A 22881-nucleotide genomic window follows, 5' to 3' on the forward strand; every position below is an offset into this window, starting at 1 on the left:
GTTTTGGCAGTGAGATAATAGGTTCGATCTCTCTTCCAAGGTCTCTTATTTGAAATGCTAGATACAAATCTAAATTTATCCCCCAGCTGCCTTCTAATCTCTCTGGGCTTAAAGCTCAGACTTACCAAGACAACAATTTACAACGGTTCACATTTTATGAAAAAAGAATCACATTATAAATTTTGAATATTCCCATTTCTAATATTTCATTTACTTGCTACTAACTTTTCTGGTAAGAGAGAGAAGACACAGATCCTGTTCTGTTTTTCTGTAACATGTACTTTACTTTTAGGCCTTTTTATTTAAAACACTATTCTAACATTGTGGAGCGCAGATATTTAAAAGACCACTCAAAAAAGCTAAGAAGTGAGGAGGGCATGTAGTATGTTTTTTTCACAAATGTTTTCTATGCCTGGCCAATGGAAATTATCCCTTTCTTAGCCTCCTTTAGTATTGAAGTGCCCTTCTTGAAACAGAATGCAGCACTTCAGAGAAGGCTAACGCATTGCCTTCAAAGATAGTAAGCTATTCTTGCTATTCTTCATTCTATTATTTATGTATGCATCTTTGACTGTGACTGCATACTGAAGCTGTTCACCCAGCTACCTGCAGTGACAGGTAATATTGCTACCTCAGGTGACTTTGTAAAAGAAGGTTAAAAATGTTTCATTTATTGCTGTATTAAAGCAGTAGTTCCCTAAGGTTCCCATCTTTATATCATTTGTTGAAGCCAAGCTTATCTACAGAGTCCAAGCAAAGAACTCCCCAGCCCACCCTAACATCCTTTATCCTGTTAAGTCATGTGCAAAGATTAACCCAGTTTACTTTTCAGGAGACTTATGAATGTTCGGGTTTTTCTCAACATACACGTAACAGAGCAGTGCAGTCAAGGGGACAGATGTGTTTCTGCTATGAAGAATATGGATCAGGCACCCAGCAAGTTATGTCAAACTTGTGGAGGTGGTGTGTCAGATCTTTTGGAACTTCTTAGCTGATGTATCCTGTCAAACTGATAATTAGATCAGGTGCTTAGCAATTCTGACAATTAAGCCAATTACTATGATGCTAACAGATTTAGTACTCTTTCTTAATTCTAGTACAAGCTTCTATTTTTCAATATTAGGCAGAAGAAGGGTGCAAGTATTCTAGGCCTAAAGAAAATAGTGGCACTATGCCAGTGCAAGTAAACACAGGGGATTTCCCTGGATATAAAGACTTTTTCTAAAATAATACAAACATTATTTTAATACAAAAAATTGTAAGGTTATGGAGAAAATGGATACTGAATATGTGCTTAGTGAACCATCTGAGAAGATAGTGTTAGGCTAATCAGTAGTTTTGGTTTAGGATGGCTGTTTTTCATGGTGGCATTCATTCTCTTTGTAGTATTAAAGTAAAAGTATTAAATATAGACATACTAAAAATAGATTACTGGAATTATGCTAACGCAGGGAAGAGAGAAATATATGAAAAGAGGTGTTAAATATTGAAATCAGATATACTAGGAAACTGGAAAGTACTTTCTCAGTAACAATATGGCAGTGGACACAAATAAGACTTGTTACATGAGAAGAACTTTCAAGGAGAAGACTGATAAGTTTGTATCTGAAATTTGAAGAACTGTGCACAATATTATTCATTTTGTCCAGCTGCTGTAACAGTCCTGTATTTCTGTGTAAAGAGATTGCATAAATGTGTTTATTGCATTAACATGTTCCTGTATATGTTCTTGATTTATATATGAATGAATAAAACAAGTAAGGAGATTGAAAGCAGAAGACTATCTCTACTTCTTACAGAAAGCAAATCCTTAATTTATGTTTATATAGTTGCCTGGCACAATATAGCCTCCTTGAAATCTCCAAAACCAGAATCACCTGATAACAATTTTGTATAATTCAATAAATTTCCTATGCTAAGCAGTCATCCATTTACATCTATTTTGCTAAAAAGAATCCCTCTCATTTTGACTAACTGAAGAAAAATGAAAGAATAAGGTCTCTGATTAATTTTAAGATGTTTAGCAACAATAGGCATTTAACTTGGAATAGTTAATGAATAAACATGAATTGACTGCTGGCATTTTTTCCCCACAACTCCTGCATGTAGGAATAATACTTATTGCAATACCATTTCCAGTCCATCCACTTTTGACAATAAGAAAAGTAAAATTATCTCCTTTGGCAAAGGGAATATCAGCATTTTTATAACTTCTGTTAAAAAATCCTTTTGCATTGTCTTCATTTTCTCTGAATACCTGCATTCCCTGAGTATCTCAAGAGTGAACTTCGTAGGGGGTAATTTTTGCCCACTAAATTGCCCCATCTCCAGTCAGCTTTTTCTAGTGATCCAGTTGAGCACTAAGTACATGACCAAAATGGGATGAAGATGTGTCATAATCTGGATACTTCAGAAATTATAAAGGATCAGTGAAGTACCGAAGACCATTGACAAAAGAAGAAACTATTAGAAGAGAATCCAGATCAGGAGCTTGACAATAGCTCACAATTTTATCTTTGAAACTGTATTTTCTTAATTTTATAAATTAATTTGAAAAAGTGCTCGCTTAAGGTAGACAATTATTATGTCCTAGAACACCCTCTCTCATTTCAAGATTTGCCTGTTTTGAATAGCTTCTCAGTAGCTTGCATATGGTAAGCTACTGGTTTCAGAAAATTTCCTAGCAGATGGATTTCTTAATCATGGTTTACATTATCTCTCACCTGAGTATATCTTTACAATAATTGTGTAAAATTATGGACTCTTGTTACACTAGAATATAGATGATATAACAGTAAAGCATTTAACCAGTGAAATTCCTCATTACTGAATACCCGCTCAGCTCCACTAGAGCATCACTTAACCTCTGTGACAAGAACTAGAGGTTCAAAAACTGTGCGCCACATCAGCAGTAGTAATAAATGCTGTATTTCTCAGCCCTATAACAGTTCTTGGATGTCTAGCCACTAATATAATCCAGAACATTTACTTGCCGATTACAACTTGAAATTTTACACAATACACTGGAAGAGTTAGTCCTCCCAACTGTGAAACTGAGAAGCAACACATGAATCTCATCTAGCCAGTAGACAACTAACATCTGAAGGGCTATGGCAGTTCATGAAAATAAGATGCTATAATACAGTACACCACAGACTCCCAGATCCAAACAGTTGCCTGGGGCACAGTATTCACCACCCCTCCCTGCAGAATTGAGGTGAGGTGGAAGAAGGAAGAGGATGCAGCAGTGCCTGTGCCATGTTTCACCCGCTGAGCATATGCCCAAGATGAAGAACAAATAGGGTCAACATATTCCTCTGCTTGAAAGCTTTAATGTGCATCTCTTAGCTCAGTGCTTCAGCCACTAACCTAAAGGGTTTTCTGAAATGGTACTCTTAACAGAATACACTTTAAACACTCATTAGTACAGGGACTGGAATCCAGGCTTCCAAGTCCCAAATGACTTCCTCAACCATTAGTCTGTAGAGCTTTGCAATGGCTGTTTAATTATTCTGTTCAACAGTAAGAGTAATTGAGAAAACCTTACCCTATATTCTGGCAATTAGAGAATCCAGCTCAGAGGGATTTAAGATGTTATCACACAGGAGAGATCTACACCATGGTCTCTCACATGCTGGGGCACAGTCCTAGCCCCTAAGATTATTTAATAAATGAATTTGTGGGAACAGGTAGCACCACCTCTGTTTTGGAAAGGTCAGTAAGGGAAGGAGAGAAACTATATAGCAAGTTGCAAAAATGCGTACTGAAGTTGGCCATGGTGGTGAAAGAGGCAGAAGAAATACTCAAGATCAGTTTGTTCTGGGCAGACATAGACATAAACTGGGGGTTTAGCTGATCATTACATATAAGATTTTAGTTCTGGGCATCCCTGAAACCAAGTGACTTGAGAATTTGACTAACAGAATGCAAAACATCTGTGTAATCAAGTCACAGATGTGATGGAGGCTCCAAAGCCTTGAGTCCTGATCTTACCTCTTTCAACAAGTCCCCCATAAAGAAGATATCCAGACAAACAATTTGAATACCTATCCTGTATTGATTTCTCAGTAGAAGAGGATATGGGAAAAACAAATAAAGGAGGGAGTATCAGCCAGTATTTTCCTATGCATTTGGTGATTCAAGATGAAATAGCTGAATAACTAACTGCAGAATATATAACCTCTTGCTTAAGAGGTTATATCAACTCCAGACAGTTGGCTAATATGATGCCAAGTTCATGGGAAGGTAAGTGACACTACAGACCAGTAAACCTAATGTCAGGACTGCAACACTGAGTAAGAACTTTAATAAAAGATACAAGTAATACACACATGGATCGGTATGATTTTGGGAAAGAATTTTTTTTTCTTCTCCTTCAGGAGGGGCCCTATCTAAAACTTTGATGGATTTCTTTGAAGAAGTCAACCCAATTGTGTTAACAAGGAAGAACAATTTATACACTTGGATTTTCAAAAGGCAGTTTAGTGGGACCCTGAAATAAAGTTGTCTTTGCAGTAAATAATCATTACTTCCCCACCCACCACACCCACCCCCCCTGTATCATTTTTCTTAAGCATTAAAATAGACTGTTATGTGGAAAGGCCACAGTACTAAAATTTACTAAAACATTTCATTTACTGAATCAGAATAGTAAGTCACCTGATCAAAACATTTCAAACCCATTAATTCTGGTTTTTTCTCTCTGTGTATCACTTTAAGATTATATTTGTAAGTACTAAGAGGATGCACAGCAGCCCTGATAATCTTACTGCTCTTACATGAAGGCCCTACTGTAAATAAATAAAACAAAGGAAAATGGCAGCTGAATATGAACAAACTGCATAAAAATACAGTGTACCTTTATTTTGCCTGTTGTGAGGGTGTGAGCCATGTGACAGGAATACCGCTGCTAAGATGGCTCGGTGACTAGTCAGTGGACAAAGAGAGAGATTCCTCCAGAAAACCATTCAGGGAACTAAATCCTGAAAAAGCTTTTTTGCTCTGATTTTAGAGAAAGACTATTTACATGACTGAGTTAGTTGGATAATCAGAACAATTAGATATTAAAATGAAGCATAAATAGCTTTTTATCAAAAGTGATAGTTTCATCAAGGATGATACACAGAAAGGTTTCCCCTCCTCTTTTTTACAGTGCATTTTCTTCTTTTTCTTGCCACATTGTGTGCCTACAGCAGCAATAGCTCGAGTTTTATTCATAACTATATGCAACTGCAGACTGATTTAATTAAAAAAAAAATGGGGGGGGGGGGTGGGGGGTGGAAATAGGGTCCCTGAGTCTCTTTTTAACTGCCAGCTGGTCAATATTTTTCATGCAATGTTTTTCTTCACCTTCCCAAAAGAAATCCTATGTCTAACATTTGTTTATCAAGGGGAGAAAAAAGTTTCGTATTTTAGGATTTTGTTCCTTTTCCATTGCACTCTATCTATCTCCTTCAGTAAACCAGATTTGGGAATTAGTTTTAGCTGAAAACATTGATCTTACCAAAGGAGAAGCACTGCTGTAGGGGAGATATTCTGAAATGAAAGATAAGCCTTTCATTTGTATATCAATTATCTTTGTATATCAATTTCTCCTTTCAATTCTCTGTCTTTCACCTAACGGAGTAGTATTACCAATCTACACAAAAATAACAGTTATTTGTAACCTTGTAAATGTAAGAAAAATAAAGGAGAAATTAAGAAACTGAACTTCTACATTTGCAGCTGGACTATTTATATCCAATCTATAAATATATAGGACATTGTTTTGTACTCCCTTTGTTTTATTGTACTCCCTCACATGGCTAAGCCAAAGACAAAAAAAGGATCTATTTTAGATTTAGTTACAGCTTTTGTGGCACTCAGTATTGCAAAAAGGCAGCTTTTTATTTCAGAACTGCTTCCCATAATATTTGAACTTTGCAGATGTGTTAAAAAAAGCTTTGATTTTAATTTGAGGGAAAGCAATTGAAAATAACTGAGGCATCAGAGAGCTGGATAATCCTTCTAGATCTCTTCTTCATAAATTGAGTTGAGAGCTGGATGATACCATATGGGTTTTTTTATCCCATAATATGTATAACCATACCTTATGTTCATTTACTTAATTCATTGTTCTGCCTCCTGATCAGTGCTAATCTTCCTGTATCTTTTAAACCATGTAACTAATATTTTTTTTTTCAGAAACAGCTTTAAAATTTGACTGTCTTATTTCTTGATAGCTATACTTGCCACTTTAAAAAGGCCTGAGCTTCAGAAGGTACTGAGAATCTAGTCTCAAGTATCAGGCCCTGTAAATGCATGAGGTTGGGCACCAAAAGCAGTGGTTCCATCACTGCAGTCTTACTGTCTACCCTATGGAACCGCAGCTAATGCAAGGAGAATTCACAGAATCACAGAATCATCTAGGTTGGAAAAGACCTTGAAGATCATCTAGTCCAACCATTAGCCTAACATTGATAGTTCCCAACTACGCCATATCCCTCAGCGCTATGTCGACCTGACTCTTAAACACCTCCAGGGATGGGGACTCCACCACTTCCCTGGGCAGCCCATTCCAACACCTAACAACCTGTTCTGTAAAGAAATACTTTCTAATATCTAGTCTAAACCTTCCCTGGCGCAACTTGAGGCCATTCCCTCTTGTCCTATCACTTATTACTTGGTTCAAGAGACTCATCCCCAGCTCTCTGCAACCTCCTTTCAGGTGGTTGTAGAGGGCGATGAGGTCTTCCCTCAGCTTCCTCTTCTACAAACTAAACAACCACAGTTCCCTCAGCCGCTCCTCGTACGACCTGTGCTCCAGACCCTTCACCAGCTTCGTTGTCCTTCTCTGGACACGCTCGAGTAATTCAATATCCTTTTTGTAGTGAGGGGCCCAAAACTGAACACAGTCATCGAGGTGCGGCCTCACCAGTGCCGAGTACAGGGGTAAGATCACTTCCCTGTCCCTGCTGGCCACGCTATTTCTCATACGAGCCAGGATGCCATTGGCCTTCTTGGCCACCTGGGCACACTGCTGGCTCATGTTCAGCCTCCCTATCAGAATTGTGTTTGAGCCTACTTTTTAGTCCTGTTTTCTGAAGTACATAACCCAAATTCCTCACATCAAAATCAAATATTCAGTGGGATCAAATGACTATGAGAGTCATTAATTTCAACAGATGCTGGATCAAACCTCTATGTACATTAATATCAACTACTCTACTCTCTCTGTCAGATTTAGCACAATACATCATGAAGCCACACTGGTGTCACAGTACTGAGCATGGCAAAAACTTAGCCTTCAGATTGTCAAACCCAGCCTTAAGCACCTAGGCTCCTTGTGCAGAGGAAAAAGGGGTTTCCAAACAAGATCCACAAGAGCTAGCTAATAGGTAAATACAAGTGTATAAAACGTACTTTATACGTGGCCTGTTCCCAAGGATAGTAAACATCACCAGTGAGTACCTCTCTCCACTTCAAATTCAGAGCCTGAAACTTCTGAGCACACACCAGTATAAAAGCAAGCCAGAAACAGGAATGACATCTTCCCTCCTACAGCATTGTCTTGGGATCAGAAACTCATCTCTTACCTTTTGGAAACCCACCCAGACTTATATTTTACTGTCTGTATCTCTCTCCTGCCAAAGGGTTTGAATAAAGTCTTTGTGGAAGAAAAAGAAAAGGACCATGACTAAACAGATTATGGGCTCCAACATTCAGTGAGGCAGGCATTCCTGATGTCCAGGACTCTGATATTTGTCCTATACCAGTCCAGAGCAACACCTCCATCTCCTCTTCCAGCTGTGTTTTGAAGAAAACAACGTATGTGGTCATATTTCATGAGAAGTGCGGTTCCCTAGATTTTGCACAGTGTGTGCTGTATGAAACCCTACCAGACCACTGCCTCAGAGAGACTGATGTAACATCTAATTTCTGCAACGAAGTGCGATTATGTGTTAATTGTTCACCAAAGCTAAAACAGTGCTTCCTGGTATAAGAAACCTTTAGAGGCAGAAGTTAAGGTGATTGTGGATAAGGTCCTGCGGATTAACACTGAACAGACTCCTAAAGACCTCCTAGATGAAAGGTAGTCTTTGTGAATACTTATCATATTTTGCTGGTTGCTTTCGGGTGAAAAGTGAGAAGAGAGGGTATAAAAACCCCTGTCATCTTGTGTATCTACGTATCAACACAGCAGCAAAGCACAGCTGCAGTCTGATCTCCCTTGTGTTGCCATTGCTTGGCATGCGTACATTGCTCCAGTGATTCAGAGTCTGACTACATTTCCCATGTGAATGGTCCCTAATAAGAAAAAAAAGACAAAATCTCCATGGTTCATTTGAGGTCTCTTATTTGTGATTCATTAACAAAAGCTTTAAGAGTTTGTAAAAATATGTTTATTGAATTCAAGTGAGATTCCTAACAGCAACAGTGTTTCTGTCTTTGCTGGTGTAATATCCCCAGGGTTGAATTTTAAGTATTTATGTGCATTTGACTGTATTCATTCTTCTTACCACTTTTTTTTTTCCTCATGAGAGTTGTAGATCTATTAATGCAATAGATTACATAAGCAGAATTGTTGAGAGCATATTACCTTGAGCTAGGAAGCACCAATTGCTTGTCCAGCCAGCTCAGGTATGTTCCATAGCCTTGTTCCCTGCACTTATGACCTCAAGGTGAGCAGTAGAAGGAAGTAAGCCCAAGTCTGTCTGATCCCATGAGTGTAGAAATCCTCTAAGTCTCATTGCTTTCCAAGGCTTCCGTCTTAATCAAGCATCCTTTTTCAGTCACTTGTGATTCATGGTCTGGAGTTGCCTGTCTGAGGTAGAAGCCTCTCTCATTGTGAAAAAGAAAAAGAAAAAAAAAAAAAAGCTGACAGGACTAGACATAAAAATGCAGCTTGGAACATTTTTTCCCAGAACTTGGATTCAATGCCTCCTCTGCTTAGGGTCAGGGAGAGCCCAGGTCACCCCGCTCCAGGCTGGGCTTGGGGACAGATGGCAGCCTCAGGCTTTCCTACTGAAACTAGGCCAAAATTTGTAAAGAAAGCAAAATTCACTGGACCAGAATGAGTTAAGATTTCCTTGGGTTTTTTTCTTCTATAAGCCATTAGAGCAAATGCATTTAAAATTTTCAATAAATGAAGAACACCAGCTTGAATATACATATTAGCAGTTACTGAAATTGACTATGCATATACCATATACCATTAGCTGTAGAAACCACTTTTTTCCTGTTGGCAAAAGAACTGAACCTTATAATCATTGTCAAAGTGATAAAGTATATTTCCTGTTTCCTTTTCTGTAGAGTTTTTGTGACTTCTGCTGTGTAGTCACAAGTCTGCTGTGTAGGGTTGCCACTACCACAGGCAGATACAAGTAACTATAAATATGTGCAAGCCAGAGTACATGTTTACTTAATAAAGCTTTATAAACAGACAGAAGTATGTAAAAAGTTCGAGCATCATCTGGGTGTTTTATTTGTGTGGTTCTTTGCAAGAAACACCGGCGAGACAGGTTAATAGAGCTGCATAACAAAGACTGGAAATGTTGGCATTTACAATGCATGGAAGATGGTAGTGTAGCAGTTGTTACAGCAGAGACTTGCACGTCAGTGAAGTGATGTAGCAACAGTAATTTTGCTAAATGTTAAGACAGACACTGATGATGTGAAATTTCTCTTCTTCTGCATGTCTTTGACTGAGCCATGGTAACTTTGTTATCTTTCTGTTTATATCTTCTGCATTTTCTGGCATGCCCTAGACAAGCTCAAAAGGAAGAATCACATTTATTCAGAATTAGGCTTTCCTGTGCTTCCTTATGCTAGGATTTCTCAGTACTCCTCTTGTTCTAAGTCTCTTAAACTCTGGCCCCAGCACACAGCCAGAACAAGAGATGTGTGCTGTGTGTGCCCTGATCATGGACCTTCACCAGGTATTCACACAGAAATACTTCTTTCTTCTCAGCCATGTTCCCCCTGGGTTTGTGAAAACAGAAGTGCTTTTACATCATGCTGTAAGAGTGTTGTAATTTCCATCTTCCCTTTAGCTACATTAGCACAGTCAGGCATCTTACTCCATGTAGGCCAGTCCTATCCCGCCTTCCAGTAACATCATGGTTTACAGTCTGTAAGCTGCAAAAGCAGCGCAGTTACATTGCTCATGTCTCAAGACTCGGGCAGCTTGATCCTAGTGCAACACACAGCCTTAGCACATCAGAAAGCAGAGCTTAGCTGCACCAACATGTGGACAGTTCACTTCCCCTTCTCCATCTACAGTAAACTCACTAGAATAACAAAGTTATTGAAGGTCAGGAAGCAACTTTTCAGCCTGAAAAGATCCTGTTTCTTTTTTTCATCACTATTTGTGCATATTTAGACATTTTAGTACAAATGTTATGGTTGAAATCCTGCCTGTCATACCTATGGGATTAAAGACATTATGAACCTTGAGAAGGGCTAAACACTTGAAAGCATCATTCATTACATCTTGATATAAGCAGTATTCATAGTTCTCATTGATTTAAGCTTTTGAGTTCAGTACTATTCATGAATAAGGATGGGTTTGACCCTAAATACTTGCCTCTAAAAATAAAATCTCTTGCAAAGAGATTAAACTCAGTATCATCCAAGCTGTAGACTCCAAGATAGATAAGTATTTAAAGATGTGATTTGTAATTGTGGTCTACCATTCCCCTAAACCACTGTGAAGTGATAAAAATGAACCACTTTTGCCCTTCAATTGATTTTGGCATCCTTCTAAAGTGAAAAGGAAACTAGAATAGTTTGGAATTTAATTTGATAGCATAGTGAAAAGAATAAATATTTCCAAATAGACAAACACAGGGCTCAACAACTCTAGTTCCTTTGCCATTCAACATAATCAGGCTATGCCTGATCAGAAGCAAAAAATCGAAACTTCTTCGTATGGCATTCTCCCTTCTGCAAGCAGGTAGCATCATACCAAGCTTCCAGAACAACGCTGAGGTGCTTGGTGTATTTTTTACAATTAAAGATTTAATTTTTAAGAGATAGCATTCTGTTTTCTCAGATGTCTGTGGCTCCTGCATTTATATAGCATGAGTCTCAGATTTCATTATTCATTATTCTACCATCATTCAACCTGTCACCTTGTATTCAGTCATATAGAGCATTAAATGCAAGTACACATGAAGTTATGGAAATCTTCATATTATCTGTTGATAAATAAGTGACATAAGTATTAATATAGAATGGAAGTATTAACATAATCGACAGCCTTATTGTATGACAGCATGGTAGCCATCCTAGTAGGAAGATTCAAATCATTGCAGATGCACTGCCCTTTAGTTATATTCTGCAAGATTTCTCAAGTAGGCGAACACTAAACGTGTCTGACGCATAGAGGTAATACACTTGATTCTTTTTCTTAAAAAAATACTTTTAAAAAACCCACTGTTTTTTGTAAAAAACGCACAACTGTTATACATCAAAGTCAAGCTTGTCATAATACAAAGCCCTCCTCTAGAGAGGAAATGCACTACACACTTGGCTCTGAAAAGTTCTGGGGGATAGTCACATCTCCCACCACATGGCTATAGAAATAGATTGGGGTTTGTATTTAATACTGGGCTAGACTTAATATTCACATCTCCACACACACACTTACCTTTATCTCCCACTCCTTTTAGACAAGATAAACCCAGCTAGCACTAAACCTGAGAGGGATTTGACACCTGAAGCTTGCTCTGACACCATTTCTAGAATGGATCTGCTGTGGTCCATGAGCAATTTTGCATTCGTGAAACTGTAAGCTAAAGAGATTACCACAATGCTTTTACTCACAAACATTTCTGCATCTTCTATGGAATTACCTCATTTAATGCACGTTAAAAAACAGAAAAAGATTCTTACTTCACACAAGATTCCTAAAGATGATTATTCAATTTTAAGAATTTTGCAGTGGCTGCCAAATATTTTAGAAACCAAATAAAGGCCTGAGACAGGTTCTGGGTTTTGTTCTGGGACAGAATCCATAATGCCTTTCTCTTAAGATCAAAGTTATTGAGGAAGTTAGACAAACTTAACAGACCATTTGGGCAACAAAGAAACATTGGAAACAGCAACAAAAAAAAGCCAGGTACTTAAGATTTTTCCAGAATATGTACTAAATCAAAACAAAATGGCTGTTTTGTTTGTTGATTACAACAGGAAATAGCATAACAAATTCTACAATTCACATTTAGTGAAACATAAGAATTGACATTTTCCCCCTAAAAGAGAGATGCAAATTATGTTTCTCACTGAAAGAAGAAACCAGGGTTGACAAGTACATGGTTAAGAGAATAGTAAGCTTTCAGAAATGGCATACCCAGAACAACAGTTTCGGTCTCTGCCCATCTTCTGTGCAATCCAGTCTTGCTGTCTAAGCCTCATGGAAATATTAAGATAACTGTCATGTATTTTTTATATGCATTTGTTTAATGTGTTTGTGCAATGGAAAACATGGAGATAAGGTGTTAGGCATCACTACCTGTACTATGGAAGGGCCAGATTAAAAAACATGCATTGTTATATAACTCTTACTTGATGAAAAAATGAATTTTGGTAGAGACAAAAGTCCAGCTTCTAAACTGCATGTATTAAGTAGTACTAAGCTCTTGTACTGCCAGGATAGTAATCACAGAAGGACTAGATGGGTACAAACCATGGCTGAGGCTTGAGGCAACTCTGACATCAACAGAAAGTTATCATACTTACTTATCACCTCTATACTCCTTTCTCAGCATTTCTTTACCCTGACAGCCCTGAACAGGAACAGCTATTACATCTCTTTTTAACACATCTCAAAGCACTTGTCTTTAAAACGTGCCTCACAGCTCTCCCTTTCAGCCCATTGTTCCTTCTGAAATGACACACAGCATATCACAGCTCAGTTCTGCAAAGAGAGAGGTGGACACAAATTTGGGCCCAAGCCAAGGATGTGCAAGTGACTCCTCTAACTCCATGGAGTCTGCTTTAAGCTGTATTGGTTTCAAAACTTCATGTCAAAGTCCCTGAAACTTGTTGGTGGCTTTGCAACTAGAAAAATGACAGCAGAGCAGACAGGAACTATGGGAGTCCAGTGCAAACTGACAAACTATTTATATTGGCAGAGCATAAAATATGCAACTACCAAGAAGATATGAAACCAGGGACTCCACTAAGATTTTACTATAGGATCATCCCTTGCTTAATGATGAGATGTATTCCTGAATAACCCCTTTCCATTTCCCAAAATATTTTTTTCACTAATAACACAATATATCTCTTTGTTCTAGCTCTTTCCTTGAGCATTTATAATTGAATTTTACGTGATAAGTCTTGTAGGCTGGATTCATCAGGCTTACATAAAGCTAGCAGAGCACCAAAGAATGATGTAGCCAGCACTGGCTTTCTATCACAGAAACTGGGATGAAATAGACCTCAAGATGTCATCCAGTCAATTCCCTTAGACAATTCCCTTCTGGCATTTCTGACACCAGTTTTCTTAACCTAAAAGCCACAAGTAAGGGAAAATACATTGCCCTCCAAGAAAATCTCCTCAAAGGCTAAAATATCTTAGCAAACTTTGTAGACAAAAGACAGCAGATGCAATATCTCTTTGACCTTTTCATAAGTGTACTGCAGAAATACAGTCCAGGTGGGAGCTACCATGAAACAAATCGAGAATTGATTAGAAGAATCATAGCCAGAGAATTTTGTAATGTTTCACCATGAAACTTAAAAATATCTCAAATGGGTTTTCAGATTAATGACCTGAATCCTTGAGTAGACAGTGAACTTAATAAATTTGTGTGTGTATGAAGTGGAAATGATTGCACTCACTTTGGCAGAGAGTGTTTAAAATTATCTGGACAAGCAAGGAAATAATCTGCGCACAATATTATGTTTCTGTGGGAATAATCAACTACAGAAGTTCAACTTGAAGAACATCTATGCAGCAGCTTTGCAGGAAAGGAGTTGGGGATGGAATGACTCACAGACCAAAGAGGCTTTACCAACTCGTACTTTTGCAATATGGCATCATCTGAGGTAGTCAGTAGTCAGGACTGACTAAGGAACCCATATGAGTAAAAGCCTTACTAATGGGAATAGTCTGCTCTAAGTACCACCGTTTAGAAACTATTATATTAGTGGAAATTTTCCAGAGGAGACTAACAACAGCTGGAAACATAAGGGGCAGAGTGGATAGGGGAGTTGGAGATGACAGGGATATTTAGTTAGTCTAGGGACTACATTGCAATGAGAAAATTAATAAATATTTCCCTCTGTTTCCTGTATGTAGGAGACGCAATAAACTTGAATTCCATATAGATTAGATGTCTTTGATTGTGTGGATGTTCAAGGGCAAGAATGGATTATCTAGGAAAGATTATAGCATTTCCTTGGAAAAAATTTTTGTTAAGAAACTTTTAGGCAGAATTCCTGAGATTGGGAATAAGCTAGAAAATCTTAAAAGGTCCCTTCTAGCCATATTCTTTGTTATTCTATCTATAAAAGCTGAGCTCTCAGCTAGTTTTAGAAAAGCTCATGACATATTCTTGGCCTAATATATATAATGGCTCACTAGCTTAGATCATTAATTTCCCACTGTGGACCTCATTTACACAATGCATGCCATTCTTACCACAGTCAATACTGCTGTCTCCCACTGACTTCTCCAGCACCACCACTGAAAGCCTATGTTTCCTGACCTACCTTATGTTTGTCTCTCTGACACATTTCTGGAGGGCAGATTTTTCCAAACCCAGAGCTGTTTGGCTTTTAATTAAGATTTATTTTTAAAAACTTCTGGTAATGCTCCAGCCATGTTTTTTTTTCATCAGCAGCTCTGTGGTGGTGGCACAATTTAAAGTTCCATCTGCTGGCACACACAGACAGATAGTTCTCCTTACTCAACATTTTGGGATTCTGTTGTTATGCCAGTGCCATGTGATGCAAACGTGAGCAACATTGTGTCCGCATGCCTTTTGGAGCACAATATGCCGTGCAGCACAATGCCATGTGTCAGCTTTTGTCTTCTGATGGCAATAACCCCTTAAGCTAAATGCATCAATGTATCAGAACAATAGATTTCTCTTTTTTTTTTTTTTTTTTCTGTTTCTAATTTAGAGTAACAAATGGTTTTTATTTGTTTCAACTATAGTTAGTTCTGGTAATAGAGTTGGACTAATACCCACAGAAAACAAAGCTGTGTGTTCACCCTGTCTTCTATGTTATTGCTGTAGAAAAACAGCTTTAAGACACAAATACTTTAAATATGGTGTAGGTAATCTATCTGATGAAAAATCACTTAAATTCTCTTCTCTCCATGCTATCATCATAGAATTATTTTCAATAACATGTTGGGTTTTTTTCCTTCATAGGAAATTGCATAACATTGCTGAGAACAAGTTCTGGTCCTAGTTTAAAAGAATGATCCATACTTTGGCTGAGGGAATGATAGTGTCCACTGCTGGCAAACTTCTCTCAAATCTGAGGCTCGTCATCCTCTCCAGTTTTCATAGCAATACTAGATACAGAAATTTCTCCATTTACTGCTGGATCTTCCACCTCACTTCTTCAGAAAAGCATTAAAAAGTAATAAAAACTAAATCCAGACGTATGAAATCAGCCTTCAGCATGGAGATGCCAGGCAAGTCTGGAGTAATAGATATCAGAGGACAGATTACCTCAAAATATTAACTAGAACACAATCTTACATACACATCCCAAATTGTCTTAATTTACCAAAGAGGATTGAAACTTAACAGATCACTAAATCAAGATGATGGGGCGGTACTAATGACACAGCTGCCCCTTTATATCTCCAGCTCACTAGGAACTGCTATTCCCCGAAGTGGAGAACCTGGTTGCAGCGATCTTGCTACATATCTTCTCCATCCAGGACTGTGGTAAATCTTATACATGAAAAGCATACACATCTAAGAATGATTAAAAATGTAGAAATAATTTGCTTATCATGTGACATGCCAAAATCTGTCTCAGTTTGTCCATGTGAGGCTCTAGTTTGTTTTCACTGCAGATTTTCAGACATGGTTACTCCAGAGGCACATCCCTCTTCAGGAGTCCTCTAAGATCACTGTGTTCTTCTGAAACAAGTCAAAGGCCACAGGTGAATCAAGCAAGCAGTAGAGAGGAAAATACTTCTCTTTGAGGCCCTCATGGATTGAATTTCTAGAAGAGGTCAATTCACTCCTGCTACATTGCAGAATTTTCCCTGTAGAAGTTCTCCTGACCACAACCATGCAAGGGGAAAGGAAAAAGACATGTGCTATGCAATCTCCTTCAGGTAGATTCTTCTGTACAAGCACTGAAGAAAAAACTAAAACTCCTTGCAATCCACCAGACAAGTTCTTGACCTGCAAATCCTGTTTGCTAGGGTATAGCCTAGGTGACAGCTGTTTTAGAAATTTCCTAATGCAGATTAACACTCTGGGCAACCACTTAATCAGTAATTCAAAACCAAATCCTGAACATACACCGGCGTTCAGACCTTCTGTGACTCCTGCAAGCTGCATAATCTATGAACATGTTGGCACACAAAAGTGTGTTCTAATTAATAGATTCACTATCACAGTGTAGTACACATCATCAAATTTTTACATTGTCTTTGATCCAACAGTCACTGGCAATATTACAATACATGGTAGCTACTTTAAGTTATCATATTATTATCCTTCTATGCACGTTTAAAATTTGCATAGCTGCAAAGCATTAATTTTGCTCACAGTTGGGGTTTCTGCACCTGATGTCTCACTTGAGCCGTTTAAAACAAGAATTGAAATCTCCCTGTCTAAACTTTTCTTCATTTATTTTCAACACCTCTGAGTGATACTTTAGCTGCCTTGAAAATATACTTCCTTTTTGTAATGAGAAGGAGGCACTGTTGCTTTTGGACCGTAATGCCTTTCTTCCTTTTTTTTTTTTTTTTTTTTACGAAATTATCATTTCAGACAGTGGAATATTTTAATTAACTATTTGCATGCATCAGTCAGCAACTAAAGTAGAAACTAAAATGCCAATATATCTTCATATCCTGTGAAAGGAATTCCATATAAAAACAATTAGCAGTTGCAGCTTTGTTGCATGAGAGCTAAGTGCTTGATCTTTTACTGCTGTTGTGAGAAAAACATCTTCATCCACAGGCCCTCTCCACCCCAAAATTAAAAGGAACGCCCAAGAAAACTGTGTGGTCATTTTTGCCCATGACAGAGAGCATGTTTGCGGTCCTCTTGCCTTTGATCTATATGTTCTTTTAAGAAGACTGAGGCAGGTGAAGTTCCCTTGAAGGAGGGCAAAGGAGAGAGCTCTGCCCATCTACTTGGCCCTTCTCAAGCCAAAGAGCCATTTCAAGGGGGAGATGTTCCAGTAACAACTGCATTTGGCTGGCAAGAGAGCAGTGGACAGGGAGTCTTATACAGACCGTTTTTACTTCTGTTCTGTCCTAATTTGTTGGTTTATGTTTTTCTTTATCTCAGAAGAGTTACATTTCTAGCTTTTTCAATAAAAAATGGGATTTTCTGGTCTTTTGGTCTTCCACTGGGAGTCCAATATGAGGAGAAGATCTGAGCAGATCCATCTCAGAGTTTGGACCAGGTTAGCCTCCTATCCAAATGCTTATAAAGCAGTATATCTTCATTGTTGGAAACAGTCAGATGATACTTCCCCATCACTTTACAATTTAATATAAAACATGAACATCAATGTCATGGTCACCAGATGATGTAAGCATGTCATACTGCAGGTACTTGAAACAGGGTCAGTGCATGCTGCAAAATGAGAGCAAGAGCAATGCATGTAGAAAAATAAATTGGAGGAGGGATAAAGTCAAGAGGCAGGTTTTTATTTTAGAGGTTATAGAAAAAAAAATTATTTAGGGACTCTGAATTTGGGCTTTTTACCTTTTATAGTTTTAAAACAGGAAAGTTCTCTTATTGAATCAAACACAAATAGCAATATCTGGATCTTATGAGCAAGGATCTACTTACATATCATACATATTTTTGTTCCAAATCTGGCCTGACAAACAACTGCACCTAATTCAAACTAGTTGAAAGAATGGAGAAAGAAACGTAAGGGAAAAGATAATAACATGACCAAAAAAACCAAACCCAAAATACCTCTCTCTACCAACAGGACAATGAAAGTGTTAATTTTAGCATCTGTAGTTAAAAGCATGAGATAAATATTTCTATTTTATTAGAACAAGACTTGTGAAAATAACCTAGTCATACTTCCACTAAGAAAAGTGGGAAATCTTATATCGCAGCATTTTGAGACTATGGTTCAAAACTTTAGTTTTGAATGAATTAATACATGTTACATTTCATACAACCTATGCATTCAGCAGAGCTAGCAGGAAATCACTCTATTTTACTGACATTTCCAAATTAATGTCTGTACCAAATCAGATCACAAAGTGTTGATGTTTCCCACAGATGGGAAAGTTCCCACAAAAATTTCAGAGGGAAAATACTCAAAATATGCAAATTATTAAGGACTGCTAACACATTCCTAGTTCAAGCAAAATAAATTGAAAATTTTTGTTTTGTTTGTTTGTTTGCTGTTATTGCATGTAGAGAGAAAATTAAGCTTGTAGACCTCAAAATCATTTACCAATTTATCAAAATCAGTATCAGAGTAACAGGTTGGAAATAACATCTTTCAGCCTTTCCTCATATACTTCCATAAAAACAGGATGGGAACCAGAGACAGATGCTCACTGAAGTAATTGCTGCAATGGTTTAAGATGTTACTGCCCAGAGTGAGAGTTCAAGTCCTAAGCCAGAGCCAGTGGGATGAATCATGCCCTTCCTCCTTCTCACAGTGAGGTTAGCAATTTCATCAGGTTAATATGGTTTTCTTTGTCCTAATGGTAATGACGAACACTGGAAAGATCCTTTCATCATTTGTTTCAAGTTCTGGCAAAGAGACACTAGCAAACAATCCTAAGAAAACAGCTTTTTAATCCACTGCATTCCTGAAGTGAACATCTAAGTGAGGCTTGATAAAACTTTAACTGTTTTAATTCTACCATCTAAATCATGAAAACACAACCACCTAGAGGAACATTTAGCTGCATAGTAATGAAACATGCTGCAGACTAATCTTTTTTCTTTTCCTTTTTCTCTCATGAGCCATCTCCTGCTTCCCACAGACTGTTGTGAAGCCATGCACATGCACAAAAGTCTGTGGGCTCCTTTTACCTTTGGTAACATATCCAAGGCTTAACATGAATGCTGAAAGAAGTTACATTAACAACAAATGTGACTTAAGGGACCAAACTTTTCAGCACACATACTCCTTTCTTTAATGAACATGAAACAGTGGATTTGAGCCAAAAGTCTGGACTTTAAAATTAACTGAAAAAGTAACAGCAGTTCTTGCTAGCCTAAAGCTAGTAAGCCGTACAGACACCTTCTGTGCTTATTACACTCCCCCTCCTGAAGAGGAAGGGGACCTTTAATGTTTGCTAGGAACACATGGCATTGAGTTGCACAGCTTGTACCTATAGTGCTAGGGCCTGAATAATAGGGCCTGAAACAAAGTTGACCTCTCAATGAACCTCACAACCAAACGTTATCCATTACTAGTATATGTTAATTAGTAAAATCTGTATTACCATTAGCATTTACTATTAGTATCTGATCATTAATGAAATATGTATGCTCACTAGTGAAAGACGTAGCTTAGACAAAATGTAACCAGTAGTGAGGATGAAATGTCACAAGAATGTATCCAACTTCCCTTGTTTAGCCTTTCAATGCTGAGAACCCAAGTGTTTGACCTTGTTAGAAACTCCCTTGGTTCTCCCCCACAAGCCCTGGCCAGGCTCTAGGTGGAATCCAACAGGAGGATGAGACCAGACGTTTCCGCTCAAAGAAAAGTGCAAGTCATTGTGACTTGCTGATTTTTGGTATATAAGGCTGGACCCGCTCACAGCGACTTTGGATGCCTCACCTACGGGTGGACGCACCGCGTAGGATTTCCCACTTGCAGGGAAAGGTTCTCCAAATCCTCACTGTAATCGGGGCTGCCCAGCGACTGTGGATCTGGATGATGGTAACGTATGCAAGTGGTGATGGATCTTTCTTAATCACTATTCTCCCCATCATGTACTAATGATTAGGTACATTACCTTGCTTATTCTTATTTTCTATAATTAACTGTATGTAGTAATAATTAAGTGTACTATTCTGTATTTTTCTTATTGCTTATATTCTATATTACTTGGTTGTATCCTTTAATTATTAACAGTAAAATAAGCCTACCCTTTTCACTCTGGTGGCTGAGTTTAATTGGCATCCTCAATCAGCAAAACAGTACCCCATTACTTTGCTTTACTTTACGCTAGTACCAGTAGCTCTATGCTACTCTCTCAAGCCAGCATTACAGAAAGGGAGAATCAGGGATCCAAACCCAGATCCCAGCCACTGCTCAACCCCAGTGTAGCAGAGAATTGGGACAAGGATATTTAATCCCCCTTACTTATGGTGCTTAGGTGATACAGCAGAATACAGATACAGTTCCTATAGAGCACCAGGATGGAGAGTGCCCCAAGTTTATGGAGAATACACTGTATACAGGGAAGCCATATCTCAAATTCAAATTTGACATCCATGCTAATATTTATTTATTTATTTATTTTTAATGTTAAGTATCATATATAATTGAACTGGTCATGAATAAAAATCCTAACAGGACATGAGAAAAAACAGGAAAAGGGGAGTGATATTACTGGGTACACAGACTGCAGTGGTACAGTGGCTGAGTGTACACAGACCCATCAGATAATATATTTCTTGATATCCTTCTAGAGTTGCGACCACCTGCTGAAACACTTTTGGACAGGTCTTAATGCAAAACGGACAGTTGGAAGTGGAGGAACCTGACTGCTGTCACATTGCCACATCACAACTCTAACCTGTGGGCAAATTAAACTTGAATGGTAGCCACTGAATGCCAGGGTTGTTTAACAAAGGTTCTGGAAATATCTCCAACAGAAATGGAGATATGCTAGTTTCATTGCAGAAAGGTCATGAAGAGACACAGGTTATTCTTAATGATTATATATTTTCAAAAGGAAAAAACTGGACTGGCCACACAAAAAGTAAATTGAAATCTTCAAGATTATTTTGTGGTTTATGAACAGTCAGAATTAGATCAATGGAAGTAAATGTACGTATAAAAAATCTCAAAAAAGTCTGTATGAAGTTATTGAAGCAATATTGGCAACAAAATCAATTAGCTAATCAAAGCCAAAAATTCCAAGTTATGCTGTCCTTAGAGCTTCTTTTGGAAGCCTCAAATAAGGGAGAATTATCAAACTTAGAGGGAAACTGCATGGCTTTTGAGCAGTTTTAAACATGTATCTATTCTAGTTCAGTAGGTTAACATGCCTTGGTTTTGGCATTTTTTTTTTTTTATTGTGGTTTTAATTCCAAGAGGGTCCTGAAACACGGACTTCTTTATCTGTGGGAGTTGATTAAAAGAAAAATCCTTCTAGCAATCTCTAGTCAGTTAAAAATAATCTAGTGTATATCCACTAGATAGCAAAATTCTGCTGAATTTCAATTGATTTTTCCCTGTAAACAGGAAAGAGTCCAAGCTGATTTGACATCTGGTTTGATGTGTTTAGAGACTGGACCTAGGTTTGTTTAAAGTTGGCTCTGGATTTGTTTACAAATGTATTTTTTTGAGAAATTGGGAAGCAGTCTGCAAGTAAGAGCAAGAAAAAGTGGATCTGAAAAAGACCTGCACATCTCCAGCCAGGATAATATGCAGGAGACTTGTATGTGAATTTTGGTAATAAATACACACAAGTCTAGCCTATGCAAAAAAGCCTGGTAGGTTGTTTGTTTGTTTGTTTGATTGTTTTGTACAGGTTGTTTTCATTAACTAGAGTTTCATTTCCAGGATAGTAAAGATGTGGTGCAGCCCAAAGTCTGACGAGCAGCACATCAGTTACCTTGAACAAAGCCTGAAGGCACTCTGTGGAAAGAAGCCTTTTTCCAAGAGAATTGCAGGACAAGTTGATGGATTTTTTTTTGTCTTTTAAAAGCCACCAAACTTAAGTAGCAAAACAGATGAGAGGAAAAGACAGAGTCAAAATTTACAGGTAGATCCTTTGCAGCCACAGTGGGAGCTGAAAGAAATGCTAAGAAAGCACAGGGTGTTACAACAGAGAGGGAAAAATCCCAGAGTTGTGATAAATGCTCATGCTGTGTGTGTTGCTAGCTCGGAAGCCCTCCTATTGCTCATCACACTAATTTTACCTTTTCCTCAATTCAGAAAACTCTATGTGTCCTGAAGAACTACATATATTTTCACATGTGTTCCTACATTATGAACACAGTGGAGCTCCTATCCTGGGCTAGGATAGTGCAGCAGCAATACAAAAATAGTAAAATAATGCTGATATTCTTTACAGGTCCCGTAGGATGCTAAGTTTAAGGATTGTCAAGCAGTTAGTGTTACTATGGGAACTGATTTCTTGGTTAGTCACACATTCAATGTATTTATCTTAACTCTGCACTTAAATGAAAACTGTTCGGTGATTTTGTTCCAGGGCTACCTGAGTTGCATGGAAAGAAGTGTTCAGTTTATTAGAAATGAATCCACTGCAGTAAGTAAATTTTTTTCCTCTGTAGTAACACATTAAGTTAAACCTGGCTACACTATTTTCTGATGAAAGTTGGATGCACTTGTAATTCTAATAGCCTTAAGGAGTGACAGAGCAATTAAACTTTGAAATAGTGACAGCCCCTGCAAGGTTGCTGTAGTGCCTGGACTAGTGCCTAACTAGCCTACCTGTGCGGAAAATTCCCAATGGCTGTTATTTCCTACAGAAAGGACAGAGTTTTTCTCTTCTTACTG

At 38.0% G+C, this 22881-nt stretch overlaps 1 long non-coding RNA gene across 1 annotated transcript in view; it reads left to right on the forward strand.

Annotated features, from left to right (window-relative positions):
* Nucleotides 1–22881, forward strand: part of LOC141937912 (uncharacterized) — a 39630-nt gene that overhangs the window by 10956 nt on the left and 5793 nt on the right. Inside the window, exon 3 of the long non-coding RNA XR_012627115.1 lies at nucleotides 22574–22630. This is a non-coding gene — a long non-coding RNA (uncharacterized LOC141937912). The remainder of the gene's footprint in view (nucleotides 1–22573; nucleotides 22631–22881) is intronic.

Source organism: Strix uralensis, chromosome Z (assembly GCF_047716275.1).
Source record: "Strix uralensis isolate ZFMK-TIS-50842 chromosome Z, bStrUra1, whole genome shotgun sequence".
NCBI classification, from domain to species: Eukaryota; Metazoa; Chordata; class Aves; order Strigiformes; family Strigidae; genus Strix; species Strix uralensis.